Source organism: Mustela putorius, unplaced genomic scaffold, assembly GCF_011764305.1.
Source record: "Mustela putorius furo isolate JIRA1106 unplaced genomic scaffold, ASM1176430v1.1 tig00000421_pilon_pilon_pilon, whole genome shotgun sequence".
NCBI lineage: Eukaryota > Metazoa > Chordata > Mammalia > Carnivora > Mustelidae > Mustela > Mustela putorius.
The window spans coordinates 11,010,616-11,019,316 of NW_025421375.1; the positions used below are offsets into that span (position 1 = coordinate 11,010,616).

At 38.1% G+C, this 8,701-nt stretch overlaps 1 non-coding gene across 1 annotated transcript; it reads left to right on the forward strand.

Moving 5' to 3' along the window:
• Positions 1-469: 469 nt before the first annotated feature.
• LOC123392022 lies at positions 470-574 on the forward strand. The gene has a single exon (XR_006606696.1). It is a non-coding gene; the product is annotated as a U6 spliceosomal RNA (small nuclear RNA).
• The last annotated feature ends 8,127 nt before the right edge of the window (positions 575-8,701 follow it).

Below are 8,701 nucleotides of genomic sequence, written 5' to 3' on the forward strand. Positions count from 1 at the left end.
ATTAACTGAAATCCTGTAGAAAAAATAGCTATTATTTATTCAGCACCTACCAAATACCAAATACTGTTGGAAGTGATGTACATGTGTTAATTTATTTATATAATAGACATAATAATCCAACAAGGTAAGAAATATTACATTATATCAGTTTTACTGATGGGGAAAAGAGGCAAAGAGCAGTTAAATAATTGCTCAGTTAAATACCTACTCAATGAAAAAGTCAACAAGTGATGGTAAGTAATTTGGCCCCAGTTTCTAGGCACTAGAGCGCAGAGAAAAAACAAGGGTATAGGATTCAGTTCTAAAGCAATTTAATAGTTTGTGGTCAAATCACAGGAGCTGCGGTCTGCAAGAGAACTGAGGAGGGGCAGTCGTTGGGGAGGGAGGAGTCTAACTGACCATGAGTTGGGGATGCCTAGAGAAGTAAGTCAATAAGTAAGAGGTTAATGCATCAAATGTTACAAGGGCACCCGTTTTGGCACTAGATATATTAACATTGGAACAATGCAAAGACGATGAGACATTATCCTTGAACGAAGGTGATATACAAATCTGTGAAGTGGTCCATGTGTTTTTGTGGGCCCATATCTCACACTTTACAGAAATATAAAATTTATATGGGTTAAAGATTTAAGTCTGAAGTTCAAACTTTAAATCTTTTAGAAGAAAATATAAGAGAATATATTATGAGCTGGGATTGAGAAAGAATTTCTTAAATAAAAATAGCCAATACTTAAGTACTTAAAATGTTAAGTGTGGTTACAATAAGTTAAACATATTAACACATTTAATCCTCACAACAATCCTATAAGATTATCCCTACTTTACAGATGAGGCAACTGAAGCATATAAGGCTTAGTACCCAGGGTTGTACAGCTGGTAAAACATGGAACCAAACCCAGGCTAGCAGAAGAACTCTGCAAGCCATGCACTTTAAATGCCGTGCCTGATGTAGTCCAAGATAAGATATAAATACACATTCCATAAAGCAAGGTATTAATAGACTGTAGTACATTTAATTGAAAATTTTTTATCAAAAGTTATCATAGACGAAAGGCAAACTGCCTACTGAGAGTGTATATCTATAACACAGGTAACCAATTATTGACTAGTCTCCAGAATATATAGATAGCTCTTAAAAAGATCAATAAGAAAAAGACAAAGAATTTCACAGAAAAAAGGGCCAGAGGCCTAAACAGGCATTTTCACAGAGAGAGAACATAAGTCATCTATCAACTAAAAGTTATTCAATCTCCTTAATAATTACGGACATGCCCATTATAGTCATTTGGTCACATAAGTAACCCTTTGATACTTAGCAGGTTGGCAAACATAAAAACATCTGGTAATAATAAGCTTCGGTGAGAGTATGGAACTGTTTATACTGTTCATGGAATGCAAACTGTTACAATTCCTTAGGAAGACAATTTGGTGTTACCCAGTAAAATTGAAGATGCGTACCATCTAGGCCATTATTATCACTGGTAAGTATTTAATCTAGAAATACTCTTACGCATGCTTATCAGAAAACATGGGTTTATAGCAGATTTAAAAAATAAAAAAAAAATCAAAGAAATAGGACCTGGAAATAGCCCAAGTATTCACTGATATGGGAATAATGAAATGAATTGCGATGAATTCATACAATGGGAGGTTTCTCATTGCCATGGTTGTTGCTAGTTATTGTTCTGTTTTGCTTTGTTGTTTTCAGATGCGAAGTATAAGAAAATGCTAGCATGCTGGTGCAAATAATTGAAAAGAAAGTGCTGAATTGGTGATACAGAGTAGAGGGAAAAGAAGAGTAGAATAAAGCCCTTAAGAAGGCAAGAGGATATAAGACTAAAAGCTCACATGCACGTTGGACTTCGGAGCCGGCAGATGGGAGACAGGTAGGTGGACACCTCTGCGAGTTGTGAATGAGGTGGCGAGAGGGGGAGATGGCTCCTTTGTTTGCATCTATTTTTGTCTGTGATGCCTGAAGTCAAGTCATCGCATGGGGACACTGCAGGAGGACAGATTGTTGAAAAATTGAGGAAGGAGGGGAAGTGTAAAAGAAATTTTCCAGAGAATTGGAAAATGGGTAAGACAATTGTCAAGATATTATCACTCCCATATAAAAGAGAAACACAATGCTCAGAAAGATAAAATAAATTCAAATGAAGTCCCCTAGCTAGGCAGTGACAAGGCTCAGCTTCTTACACAGGTCTCTGTCTCAGCTCTGGTATGTTTTCTCAACTCCAGAGAGGCTGAAATTTGCTTCTTTTTTGGATCCTAATGATCCTTGGAATTTCTGGGTGAATTGGAATTGTTTCAAAGGTCTGATCTGCTCCAGGCACTATTAAGGAAATCAGATACCTGTTGTTGAAAGTAGACTGCCTTTGTATTTTTATTTGGCTTATTGTAAGAGTACAGTTTCAAGCACTCGTTAGTGCTTGTTCAAGGATTTTAATTTTCATTCATGTCTTCCTTTGAAATATTGAGTGCCTACTATGTGCTCTAAAACAACCATGTGCCATAATATATTTATGAGCACCTCTATGCATGTGCTTTTAATATTTATTCATTGAAAACATTGGGCATCCTAGTGTAGGTGGAGAAAAACAGGTAATTATGCAAATGGTGGTAATTTCTATGGAGATAAATGAAGCAGAGTAAGGGGTTGAGGGAGAGATTAATGTTTTATATTGGCCTGCTGAGGCAACAGGCTTCAGAGGAGAATGGGAGGAGAAAGATTATACATTGTGGGTGTGGGTACCTGTGAATCTACAGAAATTTTACCATAAATGAGAGTGAAATGGATAAATAGTTGGAAAGAATATGGAAATCAAGAAGGAGTTTGTTTCATTTTTTCCAGGTGGGAGATTATGATGGTTAATTTTATGTATCAACTTGATTGGGCCATGGGCTGCCCAGATATTTGTTTAAGCATTATTTTGGGTGTAACTGTGAAGATGTTTCTGGATGAGATGAGCATTTCAACCTATAGACTAAGTAAAGCAGATTGTTCTCCCCAATGTGGGAGGGCCTCATCCAACCCAGTGAAGACCTGAAAAGAACAAACACTGTGCTAGGGAGAGTTCATTGCTTTCTGCCTGCCTATCTTTTTTTTTTTTTTTTAAAGATTTCATTTATTTATTTGATAGACAGAGATTACAAGTAGTCAGAGAGGCAGGCAGGGAGAGAGGAGGAAGCAGGCTCCCCGCTGAGCAGAGAGGCCAATGCGGGGCTCTATCAATCAATCCCAGGACCCTGAGACCATGACCTGAGACCATGACCTGAGCCGAAGGCAGAGGCTTTACCCACTGAGCCACCCAGGAGCCCCTCTGCCTGCCTATCTTTAAGCCTTGACATCGTTCTTCTTCTGCCTTTGGACCTGACTTAGAGTAGAATTTATATCATTGGTTCTCCTGGGTCTCAAGCTTGCCAGATAGGTCTTGGGATACCCTAGCCTTTGTAATCCTGTGAGCCAATCCCTTATAATAAATCTCTTTATTTAAATAAGTTGACAATTGCTGATTTAATATTCTTGATTCATAGAGAAGGATTGGGATCTGGTGAGCAAATGGAGATATTGCATACAGATAGTTCATAAAAAATAGTAAGGGGGTGCCTGGGTGGCTCAGTGAGCCTTCAGCTCAGGTCATGATCCCAGGGTCCTGAGATTGAGCCCCACATCGGGCTCTCTGGTCAGTAGGGAGCCTGCTTCCCCCGCGCACCCCCACCCCCCCGCCCGCCGCCTGCCTCTCTGCCTACTTGTGATTTTGGTCTGTCAAATAAATAAATAAATAATCTAAAAAAAAAAAAGTAAGGAAGAACAGGTTCAGGTACAGGTCTGTATATGTTTGTGGATGTCTTAGTGCATGCCTGTGGAAGTTGTTTGATTGCCTCCGTTTTCTCAATGGACTAGGAAGCAAGTTCCACAGCTGTGAGTGAAAGGGAGATATGGGTGTGGAAAATTTGGTAATAGCTATGCAGGTATTTAGTTGAAAACTAAATAATTGTAAAGCAAAGAATATACTAGCAAATAATGCCTTAGATAAAATAAATTTCTATACAACTCTAAAGTCTGATTTTTGTCTCTTCAGCTTCCTCATCAATATTAAAATCTAAAACAAAAATTAAAATCTTACTGTAATTGAAAAAAATTGTACTTTACCCTATATGTAGTGTGGATAATAAGCATTAAGTATTGAAAAGGCTAGTGGGGACTCCTTGAGTAACCCACAAAGAGATCCCTCTCCCCTGAATATGTTCCTTTTAGACAGAGATTGACTTTGTACTTGGAAATTAGACTATGAGACTTGATATATGTTCAGTTTTTTTTTTTTTTTAAAAGGAAGCTCAAGCCTGTGCTTTCCATCTTTCTCTAAAGTGGGGAAATGGTTTAACATTTATTTATGTGCAGATATTACTCTTACAATCTTAGAGCATTGTGGAAACCTTGGTTTATCTACCACATCCCTTTCATTTGCCCATGGGTGGCTTTACCTTCTGTATAGTCAGCATTTCCAAGGATCCCTGCTCTTTCCAGATGGATGGTAACCTGTTTTTTTGTATTGATCTCCAACTTTGACCCATGTACCTGTCTTCTTGACAAAAGGGTAAACCAGCATATAATAAAGTATTCATACTGAAACACATAATCCTGAGTTTTAACATTTTTAAAGACTGAAATTTTAACTTCCTTAGTGCTAAGGTATGGGGAGAATCAGGTGCTGAATCGTAACTAGGTACAAATAAATAGGAATGGATAAATTTAGGTGGAGAAATCAAACCACCCATGGGGATTGCCAGAAATAGTGTGGGGAGTTTAATTTTTTTTTCTTCTACTTCTGCATTACTCCCCTCTCTCCTGCCCCAGCTTTGTCTATAAGATTAAGATTGGAAATTTGAGTACAAAGAGCTGTTTGCTACAGTTTTACTGTGAGTTTTGCTCATTCAGGTGAATCTTCTAATCCAAAATAAACTTTCCGTCTTTTATTAATTTCTAGTAGCATCATTCTTAAAACCAAACAGGCTGTCTTATTGTCGAAAGACATTAGCTTAATTTGAAAAGTACTTTGCTCTAAGTAGATTTTGTTCCAATGACATATTCATTGATTTTTTTTTTAACTTGTTCTTTTCTGGTGTATGTGTGTTTGATTAGCAATTGTAGTGTGATTTTTGCTTGGTGGAGACTTCTCTGGATTATGAGCTGTTTTTTGTATGTCATTATAGATGCTTTTGTGACACATTTATGTAAAAAAGAGACAAATACCACCCAGGAAATCTGTGACAACAGCACCTCAGAGTTATTTGTTGTTGTTGTTGTTGCTATTTAATTTTATTTTGCATATATATATTATTTATGAAAACTTTATAAATCCTACCAAAACATGTGATAGCAGAATTGGAAATGGCATCACAAGAAAAATTGCCTGGTGTGGATCAACAGGCTTTGTGGCCTGTTTTATAAATGTGCCTTTTTGTTGTTTACTTTATAAATCATGTATATAGAAAGAAGAAAAGGAGTGATTTATTAAATGTTTATGAGAAACTCTAGTACACCCTGTTTTTAAAGTGCAAGGAACAGACAATTAGCTCAGGGATTTGTCATTCAGGTTATTGATCACAATAGGAGTCTAAATGGAGGGAAAACGTGAATTTCTTCTCAAGTCAACAGTCAGTGTAGAGATGAAATAACCCTAATTTTGAATTCCCTTTCCTTTCTCAAAAGTTTATTATCACTCAGCTTGCAGCTCTGAGACCTTGCAGCCTTTGACCGAGAGAGAGAAGAATTTCTGAAGGGGGCTACATTTATCCCCTTTTATCAGTTTCCTTAAGGAAGGAAGACATGTTTTTGTCTCTTCTTGCTTAAGAAAAGGCTGGCACAGTGCTATAGATCTTGTTTGCTGTGAAAGAAGAATAACTATATCAATTTGATTGAAGGTGTCAGAAATGTTTTGGGAAACAGCAGAAGCAGAGATCTGAGGTGGGAAAGGTTTGACATATAGCAACAACCTTGCCTGCTTTGTTTGGGTTTTGATTTAATGCACCCACTGGGTTTTTAAGCATATTATGCTAGAAGAGTGAATTGCTTATTTGCAAAACTGGCTAGCGTGTGTTTTGTGGACATTTGTCCTTGTGTTACCTCCATGTTTAAATAAATAAATAAATGTAATTTTGAGATTTTTGTGAAGGGTCTGGTCGTCTTTTCCCCCTGATTGAAAATGGTAAGCATTTCATGGGCTTTTCTCAGCTGGATAAAAATGGGAGGAAGGGGTGTTTTAGTTAACAGATTGTCTTAGTAAAAAAGTGTCCTTTACCCACAGAGCTTCTCTGTTGTATGCGTGGTTGCTGCTGGAAATATTTGTGTTTTAATGGAAACAGAGAGCTAAACCTCGGAGCTCCAGCTAAAGAAAGTGAAAAACACCCATAATTAGCCTTATATTCTTAATTTTTTCATTTATTTACGTTTGTGCATTTTGATGAGACACTTCACTTTCCGGTGACTTAGTTTTCATATTCGCATAGTGGGGTCCATAATATGCTTTTATAACCCTGCTGCGAGGATCAATGAGGTCCGTGTACATGAAGGGGCTTAATAAATAGTATGTGATTTGAGCTTTCTGGATGAAAGGTGCTACGTGAGTACAAAGTAGAACAGCCTCCCACAGGTAATGCCTTTGCCTGGATAACTCTGATTATAGGCTTTCTTTATCTCTTCAAAGCAGAGATTTTTCCCCTTGATTCCTTTCTATATCTTCGTTGCAGAAGCTAAGATGCTTATTTACTCACTACCGTTTCTTTTTGAGCATGCACACACCAATCAAGGAACACACTTGCAAAAAGATTTGTTTACTTAGTGCACACATGGTCAATCACATACATGCAAAGAGGAAAAAGGAACAGTATGAAAAGAATGTTCACATCGTGTCAAGCCCCCAGATGACTCTCAGAACCTCTGCCATCTCAGGTAGAATAGAATTTTAGAATACGGATTTTCAGGTAAAGCCACTGTATTCCAGAGCATTGAATAAAGTATTTTTTAGAGTTATTTACATTTCCTGTGCAGTAATAGATGAAATTGATAATAAGAAATAATTGTAGGGGCACCTGGGTGGCTCAGTTGGTTAAACATCTTTCTTTGGCTCAGGTCACTATGAGGGGTCGTGGGATTTAGCCCCATGTTGGGCTCTCTGCTCAGTGGGGAGTCTGCTTCTCCTTCTCCCTCTGCCCTTGTTATATGTGCACATGCTCTCTATCTCTCTGCCCCCCTCCCTTTCTTGCTGTCTTGCTGTCTCTCTCAATAAATAAATAAAATCTTAAAAAAAAAAAAGAAATAATTTTGTACAACACTTTAAAGTGTTTACAAAACATTTTCACAGACATTATTTACTTTGTTCCTCACAGCAATCTTGTGAGGCAGGAAGAAGCTGTGTGCTTGGAAAAGTTCTGTAACTTGTCAAAAACTACCCTGCTGTTAAGTGGCAGTACGTAATTTAGAACATACCTCTCCAGTGCTTTTCCCCATTTCCTGGGATGGCAAGTGAGTTTCATCAGACATTTCATATCTTATTAGTAAGTAGTGGTTCTCTGCCGTGCTGTGTTCTGTATCTGCTATCAGAGGGAAAGAGTGCTGTAATTGACTAGTGATGTCTGTTCTGGATGTGTGTAGAGAGCAAGGTCATGAGTGGCATATATCTGCCAACTCAGAAATGTGCTGTAATGTGGGTACTATGAACTGAAAGTTTGTGTGGTCCTCCCTCACCCACTCATATGTTGAAATCTAATTTTTTTTTTTTAAGATTTATCTGTTTATTGTGTGTGTGAGAGAGAGAGAGTGCACGCGCACAAGCCCATGCTCAAGTAGGAGGAGGAGCAGTGGGATAGGGAGAGAGAATTTCAAGTAGACTCCAGGCTGAGCATGGAGCCGACAGGGCATTTGGTCTCATCTCTCTGAGATCATCACCTGAGCTGAAATCAGGAGTCGGATGCTTTACTGACTGAACCACCAGGTACTCAGAAATCTAATTCTTAATGTGATGGTATTGGAGGTGGAGCCTTTGGGAGGTGATAATTGGGTCAAGAGAGTAGAGCCCTCATGAATGGGATTAGTACTCTTAGAAGAAGAGGCCAGAGCTGAAGCTTGCTCTTTCAACCATTCGAGCACAACACAAGAAGATGGCCCTCTCTCTAAAAGGAAAGAGGTCATTCACCAGAACCAGACCTTACTGGGCACCTTGATCTTGGACTTTCAGCCTCCAGACTGTGTGAAATACGTTCTGTTACTTATAAGTCACAAGTCCATGGCACTTTGTTCTAGCAGCCTGAATTGACTAGGCCAGTTAGTTGTTTTTAATCTCTTTTGAGTAATGAATTAGTCCCTGTAGTTCTCAAGTAAAAGAAGTATTTGAGAAATTTGTACCAGGGATGTGGACTGGGCCTGTTAGTCAGCCACAGTATGCACATATATCTGCCTAATCTGGAAGAATTTAATTGAACTACTCCTTTACCTAGATTTCTGATATTGACATGTGGCAGATAATCATGATACAGGTATACATTTTTTTTTTGAACTTTTTCTCAGTCTGTTGTTTGCTTATTTTTTTTTTTATCACAAAACTTTCTCTTATCCTTAAAAACTCTTACAGAGCTTGGGTTACATGAAATCTACTTAGAAAAACTGATGCATGGAAATGAGAATATAAAAGCACTGGGT